The sequence below is a fragment of the Toxorhynchites rutilus genome, chromosome 2 (genome assembly GCF_029784135.1).
Source record: "Toxorhynchites rutilus septentrionalis strain SRP chromosome 2, ASM2978413v1, whole genome shotgun sequence".
NCBI lineage: Eukaryota > Metazoa > Arthropoda > Insecta > Diptera > Culicidae > Toxorhynchites > Toxorhynchites rutilus.
This window is the reverse complement of record NC_073745.1, coordinates 103,360,638-103,379,579: the sequence shown is the minus strand read 5'-3', so window position 1 is coordinate 103,379,579 and position 18,942 is coordinate 103,360,638. Positions and strand designations below refer to the sequence as shown.

General features: G+C 40.7%; 1 protein-coding gene across 1 annotated transcript in view; it reads right to left on the bottom strand.

Moving 5' to 3' along the window:
* LOC129766985 (protein charlatan) overlaps positions 1–18,942 on the bottom strand; it is a 127,770-nt gene that overhangs the window by 83,633 nt on the left and 25,195 nt on the right. The window lies entirely within an intron of this gene.

The following is an 18,942-nucleotide window of genomic DNA, read 5'->3' as shown; positions in this document are numbered from 1 at the left end:
GAGTTTTGTTTTGGGGGGGGGCGGGTAGGTACCTGAACAAGTGCACCCGTGGCCGAGTGGTTAGCGTCTCACATTATTATGCCGGGTGTTCGGGTTCGACCCCCGTTCTGGCCGGGGGATTTTTCGTCAGAGAAATTTCCTTCGACTTGCACTGTGGTCACGCGTATTCTAGAGCTTGCCCCTCGGAATACATTCAAGGCGTGTTATTTGGCTCAAAAAATCTCAACTAAGTATTAATAAATGACGCTAGTTAATGCATACGTTGAGACGGCTAAAGTTCCACAGGGAACGTTAACGCCATTCAAGAAGAAGGTATTTTTTTTTTTTTTTTTTTTTTTTCTTTATTTTTGAGACTTTCAGCCTCCTGGGCTGGTTCGTCTCAGCAAGAAGAAGGTACCTGAAGATATGATTTGCGCTTTGGATGGACTTAGATGATTGTTTACTAATAGTGGTTAGTTTTTGTAAATTTTTTCCATTCGCAGCTTCTCATTTTTCTTTGCGCTGAGATCATAATAATCAATGTTATAATGTACACCCAGGTTTTTTACGCGGGGGATACGTACCTCGTAAAAAAACACGTGTAAAAAAACCGCGTTAATTGGAAAATCCGCGTAAAAAAAACTGCGTTAATTGGAAAATTCGCGTAAAAAAATCGCGTTAATTCGAAAATCCGCGTAAAAAAACCACACAAAAAAACCGCGTGAAAAAAAACCTGGGTGCAATAGGTAAATGTGAGATATTTACCTTTAGGTTCAGTTCTGTGCGCCATTTTGACAGCTGTCACATCTTTCGTGATAGGTTTGACATATTATTTCATCATGAAAAAACTGTCCCATAATTCAGTGCTGGAAATTTTTGATTTCTCAGCAAAATTCTGTTCAACTATGCAGCTATTTTGTTTTGAGTAGATGTATATAGCAATGCATCGAAAACCGGACGCTTAAGCGCTTACGAATATAACTTCAACTACTAAAAAATATTGACATATCATAGCATGAAAAATTAGCGTTCACAGAGTTCCACAATATTATGTTTTATTTGTTCAAAATTTCAAATTTCTTTCATCGTGTCGTGATTTTAAATCCGGACACTTTTTTATTCATGCTTTGAAATCCGGACACTTTTGCTTTTAAATCCGGACACGTGTTTTCGTTGCAATTCTTTGAGAGAAATTATTTATTAATTATTGTCGAACCTCTTAACGGGTGCGTCATAAGTAGCGGGACTTAATTGGAAATACGCTTGGTGCGACAGTTTTTTATTAATTAAGTTATTTATTGTATTTTCACAAGATACCACTACAAGATGACGCCATATATTTTTTTAAAATCCTATCAATATGGGTATCAGATGAAAGGTTCAACGGTTTCATTGGGAGTAAACATAATAATCCCTATCCCTAATAATCCTCATTAATCTAGGACATTAATGAGACTAAAATAAAATCGTGGGACATTTAATGAAACAACTAACTGTAGATAATGGAAATATGACGTGGCCCATTTTGGATTTGCATTTTTCATAAATAACTGTGTGAACCTGAGCTCCTCTAGAACGGGGTTTTGGAATCCCACAGCGGAAATTCCAGATCCAGTAAACAGTGCGCCAACATCATCCAACTAGCGTCGTCTACTCAATGCTTGCACTTCGTCGATCAAATCATCTGCTCTTCCAATCGTAACACTGCGGCGACGTTATTTCCACAGCATATGACAATTTATTATCAATAGTTCGAGGCATGCGTACTAAAACTAGCGAGTTCTACAAGAAAACGAACAGTTGTGACTACGACGTAATTGTTCTGACCGAAACGTGGTTGCGCCCAGACGTAGTAAACACTGAGCTTTCATCAAACTACTGCATTTTCCGATGTGACCGCAATGCTAACACAAGCACTCTACAACGTGGCGGCGGTGTTTTGGTAGCTGTTAAAACCGATCTTCGTTGTAGCGCAGTTGCGTTAACAAGCTGTACTCATCTCGAACAAATGGCCGTTTCTATCCGTCTTCCCGGAACAACCATTTTCGTCTGCGGAATTTACATACGTCCGAACTCTCATCCTGATGTTTACGAATCTGCTGTTCAAGAGATTTGCGACCTTTCCTCAGTATACGATGTCATTGTTGCACTTGGCGACTACAATCTCCCACATCTGTCATGGTGTTTCGACGAAGACTGCAACAGTTACCTGTCAGGTAACGTCTCTACCGAATCAGAAATTGCGTTTGCAGAATCCATGCTCACGTCCGGACTTCACCAAATTAATTCAATTCGTAACGCGAACGGACGCCTTCTTGACCCGTTTGTTCTACGGCTTGAAATTTTAACTGGAAATCAAAATCCTTGGACTTGGATTTCAAACGTTGTGACTTCGTGGCGCTTAATGACCTGCTTGCGGCGGTTGACTGGGATGCTACACTCGGTGACGCATTCACGGACCAGACAACTGCACTGTTCTACGAGAAAATTTTCAGCATACTTCACGATCATGTACCACGTAACCACAGGAGTTCCGCAGTTCACTCAAAACTCCCTTGGTGGACACCAGAACTACGTCACCTTCGAAATATCGTTCGGAAAGTGTGTAAAGGTTTTTTTTCCGTCAAAGATCTTGGAGCAACAGGGAAGGATTAAAACACCTGGAAGCGCTCTACAGCGAATGTCAAGAAAACGCGTTCCGAAGCTACACTAACCGCATCGAGACGAATTTGAAACGTGATCCTTTCTGGTCCTACATTAGGAACCTTAAAAATATCAATCGAATTCCTTTAGAAATGACGTATAGTGGAGCAACTGCAGACTCGCCAGAGTAAATCGCGAACTTCTTCGCGGACTTTTTCAGCAGCGTGCACAACAGTGAATCTCCCTGTTTTTCAGCGGCTGGTCGAAATATTCCATCGTTTGACATAAGCCTTCCGCAATTAACTTTCGCTCCAAATGACGTAGCTGCCGTTTAGAAAAAAACTTGACGCTTCCAAAGGTACCGGTACAGATTGCCTACCTCCAGTATTTCTCACGGAATGTACTGATACGTTAAAAACCCGGTCAGCCTAATCTTCAACCGCTCCCTGCGCGAGCAAAGGTTTCCAGAGGTCTGGAAGAAGGCATCGATCACTCCAATCCACAAATCTGGTAGTGTTCACGCCATTAGCAACTACCGAGGAATCTCGATGCTATGCTGCATCGCCAAAGTTTTTGAGGAACTCGTCCACAGGAATCTTTTCAATGCTGTTCGCACACTCATAACTGATGCTCAACACGGTTTCGTGAAAAAAGGTCAACCGTTTCTAATCTGATGAGCTATATGAGCGTTTTGTCAGAAACCGTAGAGAGCCGCAGTCAGGCAGATGCTATTTATTTTGATTTTTCTAAAGCTTTTGATAAAGTTCCTCACGAGCTGGCTATCGAGAAACTCAAACACATTGGACTTCCTGAATGGATAACTGAGTGGCTCAGATCGTACCTAATCGACAGAAAAGCTTTCGTGAAAGTTGGAAGTGCTCGTTCCCGTACATACCGTATTACATCCGGCGTCCCACAAGGCAACGTTCTTGGGCCGCTGATTTTCATTCTCTTCGTCAATGACCTCGCCTGCCGGCTGAAATCTGGTAAGCTTTTGTACGCCGATGACTTAAAAATATTTAGAGAAATCACTTCCATTCTGGACTGTTGTGCTTTACAAGCCGACGCGAATGAATTGATTGCATGGTGTGCTGATAACGGCATGGAGCTGAACATCAGCAAGTGCAAGACAATAAGCTTTACGAGGCGTCAATCGTTTGTATCTCATGACTACGTTATTTGCTCTGCCGTTATCGATCGCGTTAACTCCATTAGAGATCTCGGCGTTATTTTCGACACCAAACTGAAGTTTACTGAACACATCAACACCGTCATGGGAAAAGGATAAGCTGTCTTAGGGTTTATCCGGCGGAACTCGCAGTCCTTCGGGGACCCGTACACGCTGAAGGCTTTGTACAGCTCAATGGTACGAAGTGTCTCTGAATACGCAGCATGCGTGTGGGCTCACTACCATACAACGCATATCGTCAGGATTGAAAAAGTGCAACGTTGTTTTATCCGCTACGCCTTAAGGCAACTGCCATGGAATGATCCCACTCATCTTCCTGATTACGAGACTCGCTGTATGCTCATCGACTTGGAAACTCTGTCGGCAAGGAGGACGAAAATTCAACGTTTGTTTGTCTTCGATTTGTTGTCCGGAAACATCGACTGTGCGCAGTTAATATACGAGATACGTTTCTATGCTCCCACCAGACAGCTCCGCGGAAGACAACTATTGGCGATACGGCCATATAGAACCTCGTACGGGCAGAATTGCCCCTTGACCAGCTGCTTCCGTGCATTCAACGAAGTTGGTTGTCACTTCGATTTTAATATGTCCAAATGTGTTTTCAAACGTAGAATTAAGAATATTAGGTAGTTTATAAGATTGGTCAGTCTGTGAGATCTGTCTAAGACGAAGTAAAGTAAATTAATAATAGTAAAACCCTTTCATTTGATACGCATATTGCTGCAAAAAAGTATGGCGACATTTTGTGGTGGCGGCAATTTTGGAATTGCATTTTTTCTAAATAACTGTGTTTTACTAGTTAATCCCTTTCGTTTGATACCCATATTGATAAGGTTTGGAAAAAAATATATATGGCGCCATTTTGTGTTGGCGGCCATTTTGGATTTGAATTTTTCATAAATAAATGTGTTCTACTAGTCAAGCCCTTTCGTTTGATACCCATATTGATGGGGTTTAGAGAAAATTTGAAATCCGCCATTTTGGATTTTCAAGATCATGAAATACGTAGTTTTATAATGGCTGCAGAGATGAGGGTGTGTTCCAAATTTCAGATCAATCGGTCAACAGGAAGGCGGATAAATTTCTATAAATGTGGGACAGCGCTACAACCAAAGTTACAAAGTTACCCACGTGCTTTTTATTCCGGACATGGGTTTGTGAAATTCACATTGACTCTTGATTTTTGACATTTTTTTCTTAACAGCTAGATACAATGTTTGACACTAAACTAAATTGACACAACAGTAACTATCAGTCACATTAATTCAACATGCAAAAAATGTCATGGTTTTGGCATGATAATGAATGTAATGAAAAAGTGTCCGGATTCAGAAGCATCACTGTATGTCAATAAACAATGATGCAGTATTTGGAGTGTAGAGAGATCTCGTGCCATTGTCGAAACTTCGTTGAATCCTGAAAAAAAATAACTGCTTGGGGCATTGTTGTGCCAATTTTCTTCCATAATGATGCCATCCAGAAAGAATCCGGTCATAGTAACATCTACATAGTCGTGTCCACCAACTTTCTTGTACTGCAATTGAGTGTGAAGATGATGATGAAGGAACTGTGGAGCTTCCACTAGAGGGTACACCATGTCACAATTGATTTTTTGAAATGAACGTTAGGGGAATGAATTATTTCACATAATGAACCCATGAATTGGCCTTTAAAATCATGGTACAGAGCAGACTCGATTACAAACAGTTTCGGATTGCTATTCACCGTATAAAATCGAGTCCTGTCCATTGTCGGACAAAACATTAATATCACTGTTCAAGCAACAAAAAAATTGACAAAGTGCTCCCGTGGCCGAGTGATTGGCGTCACAACTAACATGCCGGGTGTTCGTGTTCGATTCCCGTTCTGGTCGGGGGGATTTTTCGTCAAAGAAATTGCCTCCGACTTGCACTGTGGTCACGCGTATTCTAGAGCTTGCCACTCAGAATGCATTCAAGGCGTGTTATTTGGCATAGAAATCTCAACTAAGTACTAATAAAAATGACGCAAGTAGTACAGGTCGGACTCGATTATCCGACCAATGAAAGCATCAGAATCGTCTTCCGTAGCGTACTTTTCAACTCTGTCATTGTTGAAATTCGAACATATGCGTAGGAGGATTTTTTTCATTAAATATGATCGTCTATCACCTCCTGCGAGAATCTGGATAAATTATTTTTTTTCATGTGAAAAAGGTGTTTTCTGACTTTAAGGGGATGAATCAAAAATCAAATTTCTTTTTTATTTTCAGAAAACGAAAAATACATGCAAAAAAAACAAATAAAGAAAAAAAATTGTTTTGACTCGATTATCCGGAGGATTCGATTATCCGGAGTGAAAAAAAATCTATACTCCGGATAATCGAGTCCGACCTGTACTACGTTGAGACGGCGAAGTTCCTCTAAAAACGTTAGGGCCATTGAAGAAGAAAAAGAAGAATTGACAAAAGTTTGACAAAAAATAATCCAATCCAGTGTTTCAATCCATTTATAATAATTTATTTGCATTGTTCGTAGAAATTTTTAACATCTGTACTTAAAACAATAGTCATTCATTAAAAAATACGTTTTAAGCATACTTAAAAACTAAAATGGCACAACAAAATTTAGGACCAGTTCCTCGTTTCGGCTGTTTCGAGTGTTGTTTTGACCGATTTTTGAAGAAAATTGATTGTTTCTCGGTGGTATTTTGTGTTTATCGGATCCTGGTAGGTATTCATCATATAAACAAGACGTATGTAAGGTTTTTCATTCTCGAACTCTAGTTGCAGTCAACGAAAAATGGGTCGCACGCATAATTGCATGGAAACACAGCGGATGGTCATCTGAAAAATGTCTAAGGCAGGCAGAAGTCAACGCGAAATCGATAAAAGCCACCGGAAGGCCAGAGACCGATGCATCCGAACGCGCTATTGAAGTTCGCGAAAGACCACTTCGATTGGCTCGGTCTATGGATAAGATCATGGATCATGGACTTCTACCCCCAAATTCTAAGGGATGTTATGCTGCCACACGCCGAGTTGGAGATGCCCCTGAAATGGTAGTTCCAGCAGGATAACGATCCAAAGCACACCGCCAAGATCGTCGAAAAATTGTTTCAGGATAACAAAGTCGACGTCACGGAGTGGCCAGCGCAGTTACCGCAGTCGTGAAGAGGTCGGTGTACACGGAGAAGTCGAAGAATAAGCAGCAACTGTGGGATAGAATGCAAGTTTGTAGGTACGCCATCCCGGTCACCACGTGCCAGAAGCTGGTGGAATCCATGCCGAACCGGGTGCGTGATGTGTAACAAAGGTTACACGACCAAGTACTAACCCTAGTAGCTTTTTACGGTATGATTTTTTTTGGTTTTATTTTTTTACCAGGAATTTTAGAACCGGTCTTAAATTTTGTCGCGTCACTTTATTTGTTAAGTAGCTTGAAACGCATTGCTCAATGAATGACTATTGTTCATACTACAAATGTTTTAAATTTCTTCGAACAGTGCAAAAAAGTAATATTTGAAATGGATTGAAGAACTGAATCGGATTATTTTTTTCTCAAAGTCTTGTCACTTTCTTTTTTTGCTTGAGCAGTGGTCTTAATATTTTATTCGACACTGTATTCCTAGCTCAGCTATAATCCGTTACGAAACAGTAAGTTTGCTGAAATTCAAACTCTCTTAGAGTTAAACCCCTTCAAAATGCTACTATCGTCGTACACGCGGTAAATTGCATTGGAAAGTATTATCGAAGATATATTGGAAAGTTACGAACCGTTCCGAATTTATTTTGGTTGATCAAGTAGATAAGATTTAGGTAAGATCTATGACTCTTCTACGATTATTTATTTAAACTTATTTTGCAGTTATTTTTCTTATTTTCCAGTATGTAAAATTTCATACATAAATGAATAAAGTTTTACATTATACTCTGCAATCAAATTCTAAAACGTTTTAATTTAAATGATCATCCACATGCGATGATTGATCCAATAAATGTCATAGAAATGACCATATTGACCGATGATTGATCCATATTGTCAATTGTACCTCTTCTACAAAGTCTTCCAAATATTTGCGAGATCCGAAACCTGGATTTCAGTTGGTCCCTAAAATTTTCACATGCTAAATTTGGTTCTATTTGCTTGATTAGTTCTCGAGTTATGTATTCTTTTGGCATGGCAGTCCTCTCCCTAGGAGAGGCGAAAAATGTCGAACCACCATAGAAACCTTTCTTGCAACATCCTGAAACATCCACATACCAAATTTGGCTCCATTCATTTGATTAGTTCTCGAGTTATGCTGGACTACCATAGAAACATTTCATGTCCCCTGAAATCTCCACATGTCAAAAATTTCTCGAGTTATGCAGAAGTTTGTGTTTTATTTGTATGGAAGCCTTCCCTTACCGAGGGGGGACGGGTCTCGAAACATCATAGGAACCTTCTCCGGTCCCAAGAACCCCTACATACAAATATTCACGCCGATTGGTTCAGTCATTTCAAAGCCCGTAAGAATCCAGCGTGCATAAGACAGACAGAAAGTCATTTTTATATACAGTGATTTGCCTCTAATTGGACAGACCTGTAATTTGAAACGAATACGAATCACAGATTCTCTGCTCATGAGTTGACTGATCTGTTGAATGATCCCAAATTCAAGGTGTGTGACATTCTGAAACGAATCGGAATAACGAGTGGCAACCAACATTTTAGATTTTTTTTCCAGGCCTCTCGATGATTATTACAAGGACCAAATTGGATAGTGACTCATAGACGTTGGACATAATAACATCCAAAGACGGTTGATTGAGGCTCTGGGTTTCAAGCTCACGATGCTTCGCTTGCTATTAGACGGACACGCATCCAATTTAACCACTAGAATTTGTTGAAGTCGAGCGTTGTCATGGTGTAAAACATGTTTTTGTGTCTTTTATTGTGCAATGGTTGTTTCTCTTCAATGCTCGGCTCAAGCGCATTGACTGTATCTCGGATCATGTTTTGGTTTGAGTAACTTTTTTTTGGTGCTCCCGTGGCCGAGTGGTTAGCGTCATAACTAACATGCCGGGTGTTCGGGTTCGATTCCCGTTCTGGTCGTGGGAATTTTTCGTTAAAGAAATTTCCTCCGACTTGCACTGTGATCATGCGTATTCTAGAGCTTGCCACTCAGAATGCATTCGAGGCGTGTTATTTGGCATAGAAATCTCAACTAAGTACTAATAAAAATGACGCAAATAATACTACGTTAAGACGGCGAAGTTCCTCTAGGAACGTTAGTGCCATTGAAGAAGAAGAAGAACTTTTTTCAAACTTTTACGATGCATGGAGTACTCTGGATCTTTAAGTTAAAAAGTATCTAGAACAATATTCGCATATTGATCCCGAAAGCGTATGATTGCCGTAAATCACAACAAAAATTTTGTTTGTTCTTGCTAGTGTTGGTACGAGGTAGACTCGATCAGTTTTGACATTACACTACTTCAAATAGAGTGACGATTTTGACTGTACGCGTACTCGTAACGACAGCTGTATGTATAGGAGAAAGACAGATGGGGCGAATAAAATTTTTATTTTAAATTTGGATGATGTACAAACTTGCAATACATTGTATCAAGACTTTTGACACTTACTGTGTACATCTGTCAAAATTTCAAATAAAAACAAGAGAGTGATCTGCAAAGAACAGCTCGATGTGTTTTTTCGTCTGCAAAAAATAAGGTTCTTATTGTAAAACAAAAAATTTAAGTAATTGTTTGGGGTTTGGGTTTTTTTTTGCTACCTGAATAGTACTATCACTTTTTTTTCCAGTTCATCGAATCAGCGTTACAGCGTTACACTCCAGAAATAATAATGTTAAAAAATACTAATCAGGTCGGGTAAGACAGACACTCCACCGAAGGGAAAGACAAACATTTTGTTTTGGAAGCAATTTGATTATCTCCTCCTTTTTTTTAACATATGCATTCTAACTACGTTCGCAAGAGCAACCGGAAGACACGTAGGGGAAATCAGGGAAAACCCGACACCCTAAGGATTTCCACGTGTTTCCAAGACCACCCATGTTTCTTCGACTTCAAATCGTTACAGAACCTCTTTTCAACTATTCAACTGTTTCATTTTACAGTATCTGCTAATCATTTTCTGAGATCATCACTCGAATACAAAACTTATGTTTTTAGGATAAATAAATAAGAGTGCGGGTGAGATCGACACCATGTCGCCACTTTTAGAGAAACGAATGTAAACTTTTTTTTTTTATTAAATCGTTTATTTTTACAGGCTCAGTTACATAAGTTTAAAGGAGCCAAACTCCTATCTGTATAGTTACAAGTATACATAAACATTTTTTATTAATTCTAATGTTAATGAGGTAGAGAACCGCACGACCAAACAACGTGCGTTAATGAGAAGGTGCGAATAAAGTCCCGACTTAAGTCCAGACTTTTGAACCATGGTTTGAGGCTAACCTTAGGGATAATCGAGTGAAGCCACCGACCCAATTCATCTTCGTTCCACTTAGGTTGCCAGTTAACGATGGTATTTTTACGGACTAAAGAATAAAATTCATTGAAGGCGATTTGACGCTGATAAATATCGCCTTCAATTGCACCTACCTTTGCCAATGAGTCAGCCCTCTCGTTACCCGGAATTGAGCAATGTGAAGGGACCCAGACAAAGGTAATGACATAACAGCGTCTGGTTAAAGCACTCAAATTTTCTCGTATTCTCTCAAGGAAGTACGGCGAGTGCTTTTCCGGCCTCACTGAACGGATAGCTTCGACAGAGCTAAGACTATCCGTTACAATGTAAAAGTGTTCAACAGGTCGTGAGGCGACGCTGTCCAGCGCCCAATGTATTGCTGCCAATTCAGCAATATACACAGAGCAAGGATTCTGAAGACTGTGGGAGGTGCTAAAAATTTCGTTGAACACTCCAAATCCTGTGGACTCATTCATAGAGGACCCATCAGTAAAGTACATATTATCACAATTGACACGCCCATACTTTGCATTGAAGATCGTAGGAACGATCCCCGATCGATGATAATCTGGAATTCCATGGATTTTCTCCTTCATGAACAGATCAAAATGTACAGAGGAATTGATGTAGTCAGGAAAACAAACACGGTTGGGAGTATACGAAGAAGGATCAACCTGCATGGAGATGAATTCATGATATGAGCTCATGAATCCTGAATGAAAATTTAGCTCGATAAGCTGCTCAAAATTTACGATCACCAATGGGTTCATAACCTTACACCGGATGAGGAACCGAAGCGATAATAAATTGAAGCGATCTTTTAGTGGTAGTAGGCCTGCCAAAACCTCGAGACTCATGGTATGCGTTGAGGGCATACATCCCAACGCGATACGGAGACAAAGATACTGAATTCGCTCGAGTTTAATGAGGTGTGTTTTGGCAGCTGATTGAAAACAGAAACTGCCATACTCCATCACTGAGAGAATAGTTGTTCGATACAACATTATAAGATCTTCGGGATGGGCTCCCCACCAGGTGCCGGTAATTGTACCGAGAAAGTTTATTCTTTGTTGGCATTTTTTACTCAGATACCTAATATGGGCCCCCCAAGTACATTTGGAGTCGAACCAGACCCCAAGATACTTGAATGACATAGCATGAGTGATCGGTTTACCCAAAAGTTGAAGCTTTGGTTTTGCTGGTCTATGCTTCCTAGAAAAAACCACCATCTCTGTTTTCTCCGTGGAGAATTCGATCCCTAGCCCAATGGCCCAGGTTGAAAAATTGTTCAAAGTATCTTGTAAGGGTCCTTGCAGGTCGGATTCGTTTGATCCTACGACAGACACCACTCCGTCATCTGCAAGTTGTCTTAGGCTGCAATTTTGTGTAAGACAATTGTCGATGTCGCTTACATAGAAGTTGTACAAAAGGGGGCTTAAACATGAGCCCTGGGGGAGGCCCATGTAGGAGACCCGATTTACTGTCGAATCCCCGTGAGAAAAGTTCAACTGTTTCTCACAAAGCAAGTTATATAACATATTATTCAACAGAGGCGGCAGACCCCGAGAGTGTAATTTGTCTGACAAAACCTCTATTGAAACAGAATCAAAGGCCCCCTTTATGTCCAAGAATACTGAAGCCATTTGTTTTTTTTCGGCGTAAGCCATTTGAATTTCTGAAGAAAGCAACGCAAGACAATCATTCGTCCCCTTGCCCCTGCGGAACCCATATTGTGTATCTGAGAGTAAGCCATTCGTTTCAACCCATCGATCAAGGCGAAACAAGATCATTTTCTCCAACAATTTCCGTATACAAGACAGCATTGCTATTGGGCGGTACGAATTGAAGTCGGACGCGGGTTTTCCGGGTTTTTGAATAGCTATAACTCGTACTTGTCTCCAATCATCTGGAACAATATTATGCTCCAGAAACCGATTGAATAAGTTCAACAAGCGATGTTTCGCCACATCAGGGAGATTTTTCAGCAAGTTGAACTTAATTCTATCCGATCCCGGAGCAGAATTGTTACAAGAAAGGAGAGCAAGAGAGAATTCTACCATCGAAAACTCGGAATCAAGATCGCACCTATCTTGTGGTATATCTCGAACAATTTTTTGCACAGGAACGGAATCGGGACAAACCTTCCGTGCAAAATTAAAAATCCATCGATGTGAATATTCTTCGCTTTCATTCGATGAAGAGCGATTTCTCATGTTTCGAGCCACTTTCCATAATTTTTTCATTGACGTTTCTCGTGACAAACCTCCCACGAAATTTCGCCAATAAGCACGTTTTTTCCCTTTGATCAAGTTTTTAAATTGATTTTCAAGGTCCAAATACGTTTGAAAATTCTCAATGGTTCCACGTTTCCGAAAAGCTTTAAATGCGTTCGATTTATCCTGATAAAGCTTGGAACATTGGCTATCCCACCATGGATTGGGAGGCCTTTGACGAAAAGTGGAGCCTGGGATGGGTTTCGTTTGAGCGCGAACCGCGCTGTCATATATCAAACGAGAAAGGAAGTTATACTCCTCCAATGGAGGCAAACCATCTCTGGAATTGATGGCTAGAGCAATTGCGTCCGCATATTTTTTCCAGTCAATGTGTCTTGTGAGGTCATATGCCATGTTTATAGATTCAGAAGAATTCGAACCAATGGTGATGGAAATTTTGATTGGCAAGTGATCACTACCGTTGGGGTCCTGGATTACATTCCACTTGCAATCTAACGATAGTGAATTCGAGCAAAGCGAGAGGTCAAGAGCACTTGGGTTAGCAGGAGGTTTAGGAACACGTGTTGTTTCCCCAGTATTAAAAACGGTCATATTGAAGCTGTTACAAAGGTCATATATCATCGATGAACGATTGTCGTCGTACTGTTCCCCCCAGGCAGTTCCGTGAGAGTTGAAGTCTCCCAAGATCAATCGTGGCTCAGGAAGGAGTGAGCACATGTCAACAAGTTGCTTGCGGCTAACAACAGCTCTCGGAGGCCAATACAAGCTGACAATACAAAGGTCTTTGCCTCTGATGTTTGCATGACAAGCAACAGCTTCGATCCCCCCAATAGGTGGAAGGTCAATTCTAAAAAATGAGTGGCACTTATTGATCCCCAATAGCACCCCTCCGTATCTGTCAACACGGTCCAAGCGTATAATATTAAAATCGTGGAAAGAGATATCATCTCGCGAAGAAAGCCAAGTTTCAGACAGAGCAAAAACGTCACAATTGAAGTTATGAATTAAAAATTTGAATGTATCCAATTTAGGGATAAGACTACGACAATTCCACTGTAAAACAGTGATATCTCCGACCTCTCTATTTGAATTAGACATCAAGAGAGATAATCATTGCAAGGAGGGGCCATGTTTGCATCAATTGTTGCAAAATTGTCTTTAATACTGGAAGCATTGAAATGACAATGGTTCTGATGGAGTCGGAAACATTAAAACACTTGAAGATTTGGTCCAAAAGGTCAGACAACTTTATAAATCCCGATTGGGGAGTTGAGCTGGACGGAAAAATAGGGACATTTGGGGTTTTTGATGTCCCCTCGAGTGCTGGGTCGTTCGAAGGTGAACTATTCCCACGGAAGCCAGGAGGAACCTGATTTTGCTTGTCCGCTGCACTCGATATTTTAGGCATGCTAACAGGAGGTATAACCGGAGGGGCTTGTCCTTGAACTTTGGGAGTGGTCACATTTTTGCGCCGGGGATTCCCTTGGAAAATGAACGGTGTGCCCCCGTTAGCTGTGTCCGCTTCCATTTCGTCAACGGGTAACGTGGCGAAGACATTTTGTGTAATGATTGGTTGTTGTTGTTGGGCCAGTGGAGAAGCGCCCTTTAAAATATCCGCAAAAGTGCGTTTCGAGCGTTCCTTCAAAGAGCGCTTCTGTTTCTCCCAGCGACTCTTGTAAGTTTCACAAACTGAGAGCTCGTGTGGGGATCCCCCGCAATATGGACATTTATGCTCAGTCGCACTGCAGGATTTCCCCTCATGTTGCTCTCCGCAAGTGGCACAGCGCTCCTTGTTGGCACAATAATCTGAAGTGTGACCAACTGACTTGCATTTTTGGCAAGTCATGGGCTTTGGCACGAAGAGTCGCACAGGCAGTCTTAATTTGCCCACCATGACGTAGTCAGGGAAAGCGGAACCAGCAAAAGTTACTCGAAACGAGTCTGACGGCGTGAATTTAGTTTTTCCCTTTTCTTGGGATACTTTCCTTAGTTGGCGGCTGTCCAAAATTTTAACGCCCACCAACGGGAGTCTTTTAAATTTACCAACTCCTTCCTTTATCATTTCACACGTCAGACCCGTTTCAGTTATCACCCCCGAGATTTCTACGTCATGGGACGGCACGTAGACACGATACTCTAGGGAGAATCTCTCGTCGATCACAACTGCATTTGCGTGTTTCCGATCACTCACGACAACACGCAGTTTGTTCGTCTAACCTTAGAGATTTCGACCACGGAGGAATAATATCTTGCCAGATCTTTTGAAACCTGAATGACATTGATGGATTTTCCGTTCGGTTTGGGCCGGAAAAAAACAACCCATGGGCCAGCTCCAGGTGAATCTTCTGGATAGACCTTGACACGAGGAGAGGAAGCAACTGAGGGGGAGGTCGAGGTCGATTGTTGAGCGGGAGCGGGATCAGTAGGGCTGGGAGGCAAGTTCGGGAGTTGAGCGGAAACGGGAGCGGGAGAATGAGGGGGTGAAGAGGAAAGGTTTGCAAATTTTCTTGAGGGAGGCTTGTTGAGGTGAGTTAACTCTTCCTGTAAAGAGACATCTTCTGAGGGGGGAACGCGTTTAAGCGACTTCCCAGCACCCGTAGCTGGGGAGGGGGAGACAGTGGATTCGATATCCATGTCAACGCTTTCTTCCCCTTCTGCCATTTAAAATGGCAGATGTACACTTTCTTATAATTTTTGCAATTTTTTTTTATAATTCCTTAACCTAATAACCTTAACCTATTAATTTGAGTATACTTATTATGCACACCAGTGCGGATTATTTATAACGGTGCTGCGTGTTGATCGTTCGGTACAGCTGAACCCGTGTATCGCACCACGCGGTGATGATGTCGAAGACGGTGCTACGGCGATAACACACCAGCACTCAGCGCTCGCGTGCAGGGTTTCTTCCTCTCGCTTGTTGTGTCTGCTTCAATGAGTTCACAGGGAATCCCGTTAGTGTCCAACACTCACTTCACCAGCCACGAAAATAACGGTATCACTTCAACGATGGACGATAACGATATAAAACCGTCCGGCGGCTTCGAGCTTAGGAAGACGAATGATGGAATGTAAACTTGTTACAATAATTTCATAGTATCAAGAGGCTATCTGTATACTATGTGGACACTTTAAAAGAGGGGGGATAGTTGCAAGTTGTATGTAATTGAATTGCTCCGATTCTAAATAACAGAAAAGCAAACAAAATCATGTATTTCAACTGCAAGAAAAGCTGTTCACTGATGACTTATTGAACCCCACAGCTCTCGCCGCTGATGCAGATGCAGGTTTGCGGAGCGAATGTTCGGACTCCGGCGTAGATTTCTCAGCCAGCACTTATGTTTTTCGTATTGAGAGGTTCGTTGTTTTTTCGAGACAATTCAAAACCCATACAGTTCTCAAGATCAAGTAGGTTATGTACAAATTCTTGCTCATGATCCGAAGTAAACAGGAGATTTTGGATCCCAACTTGGTTGAAGCTCTGCCGGAAAATTTTCAAAAAATGCTTCTGACTGGAAAAATCACGGGGTATCGGTTTTACCCTCGTTTCTCCTGCGAACCAGCGGATGGAAGAGGCTGTAAAAGCTGTGAAGGGAGGGTCCCAGCGGCGTTGAACAACAACATTCCATGCACAGAACTCATACGGTAGCTCAAAAAGCCCAATCTTTCTCCACAGCTAGGACCACTAGGACCAACAGTTTTCAGTCAGCAGCAGGAGTAAGACCAAGGCGACCTCTCCTCGACTGAACTCAGGAAATTGACTTTCGAACTGGCTGGGAAAAAACAGACTGAAGCATTCGTTCAATAAATCAACTCAAATGACTGGAAAAGCCTGGCTTAGCGGTTTTTTAAAACGTAATCCCAATCTGTCATTTCGGATGTCGGGAGTTATCTCAGCGGCACGTGATAAAGGGTTCAATAAGGTCTCTATCGCAGCTTTTCATGACTTATTGAACTTCCAATGCACTGAAAAATCCGAAAATCACGGCAGATCGGATTTTGCTGAATTAAAACACATTTTAAAGAAATGATTATTTGAATATCTATAAACATCCACATAACCTTTGAAAGTTGTAGGTGAAAATGTTCCATTACATCTTATTTTTCCACAGTAGACGGTTTGTGGCACCTTTTTTGGAGGTATAGAGGAGATGTGTCTAAAACGCGCCTGCCGGGCAATTGGACCCGCCAGATTTCCTCATAAACCAGTAAGAATAGAAATGCAATGGATATAGGCAATCGTGCTAGTCAATGATAGAATCCTACCATGCAAGTTTTACATTTGTAATATGCTTTGAAAAAATAAGAAAAAAAAATTCTTTGGAAGCAATTTTCGATGTAATTTTCTACATCATTTCTATAAGGTTTTTGTTGCTTGAAACCGATTCAGAGGCGATAACCGTGGGTCATGTTTATTGAGTCGAGTTCCCAGTGAATATCTCAGATGATGAAAATGGTAAAAAAGGATTCATTTCCTTCTCAATTTGATATTTTCCGCATCAGCTTACCATCGGGCAGTATGGCATATCCTCGATCGGGACAATACGCTCGCTTTCGGCCGTAAACATTCTCACGAGAGAAATAGCTTGTATGTGAGCGATGCCAGATGATTTTTTTCAAATATCTCTGCATGGCACGAATAAATGTCTTCAAATGTAATCATAATGAACAAAAATGAGCAAACAATCACGATATTTCTAAATCATGTTCGATAAATCACACAAACAATTGTCTTCAGATACTTTGAAATGACCTTAGTATCTTTTGACTAAATTAAATGTCTTCAAAACGAAAACATGTCTTCACATCTGGCATCTATATTATGTGCTCAGAGAATGCAGGAAAACAAGAGCGCGGACTGGAGAATTAATGCACGAATACTGGGAGAACACGCTCATCGGAGGAACGGTTTCTTCTTTTCGCTGGTGAGCATGAAGGGAATAGATTGATGGAATCTCTCATTCATACAAGCTGTTTCTCAGAGCTTTATAGTTCCTGAGAGAAACAACTGATGGGCATATTATACTTCTGCTGGGCCATTTAACACCGTATGATTGGAAATATAGAAAACAAAATAAAATTCGCAGCACTTTTGTTATTCAATATCTAAAATATAGAACGATTACAGATGACTAAGGGTTAACAAATCTACGTACTGACGTAGTTGTTACCTTAAATTTTAAGAGCACGTTCAAGATAAAACCATTCTCGCTTAGGGGGTGCGTATTACACAATCTATACATTGATTATGGATATTGGATTGAATAGATCAAACACTGAACAGCGAAAAGATAAAGAAGGAGGAATGACACTTCCAAGTTACTATGAAGCACGGAAGTGCGATTTCACGGTGGTTTGTTTTTTCCAGCAGACTGAGTAAGTCCAATATTCTTAAGGAGAATTGGACGGTATCGCTTTTAAAAACTGGTCTTGAAATCATTTCTCCAAAATTCATCCGGTAACAGTTAACCCACTAACGACCAAGCTGTAAAAATTATTTTTTTGACGGAAGCCATTGTTGTATTTTTGATTATTAACGCTAAAGGAACTTCAATGTTCAAGAATAATTTTTTCCCATCTTCCATTTTCCGTGAAATGACTGTTCGAAAAATCGAACATTGGTCGAAACCCGCACTTTTTTTTGCAAGTACAAACATACTGCGAACTAAAAGTCACTTCAATTAGCAAATATACGGTATTCATAAATGCATCAATTTTGGATTCCCGGAAGAACAAGAACAGTAATTTTAACTTATTACTGGCAGGCTTTTTCTTTTAAACGAAAGCATATGCTGTTATTTTTATTGTTAACTGTGGAGAAATGTCAATGCTTAGAAACTAGTCTCTCCAATTATCCATTTCCCGAAAAAATCGAACATTTTCCAAAACTTGCAAAGTACCAGAGTACTGCTAAAAAACAATGACATAGAGGGTTAGGAGGTTATTATTCGGTCCGGCGGAAGAATATTCACACAAACAATCTCATTAGAATCTTCGTTACACGTACTGATCATTTCCTCCAGCTCCCCCACAAAAGAAATTCTACGGGCCGCCATCACCTAAGGTTGTTACGGACAAAAAATCATACAGATTTTCAATAATATTTGCTAAATTAATCAATATTTGCAAACATTCACAACTGAAAATGCAAGAATAAATGAAAAACCTTCCGTCTTCTAAAGTAAACAAATCAAAATGCGCAGTGGAGGTTAGATGTGTTGGTGTTGATTCAGCAGAAAAAAAAAATGTTCGGTATGGCCAACCTTCGATTTTTCGTACACTCAATTTCCCCGGTTGTTATTTTCCGGTATGCGGCTCAATCGAATGATTTTCGCTTTATATCACAATGTATGTTCTTTTATCAAAGCAATACTGTAGAAAACTTCACATATTTTTGTATTTTATTGGGGTTTTTAATTGAAATTGAAAACACCTT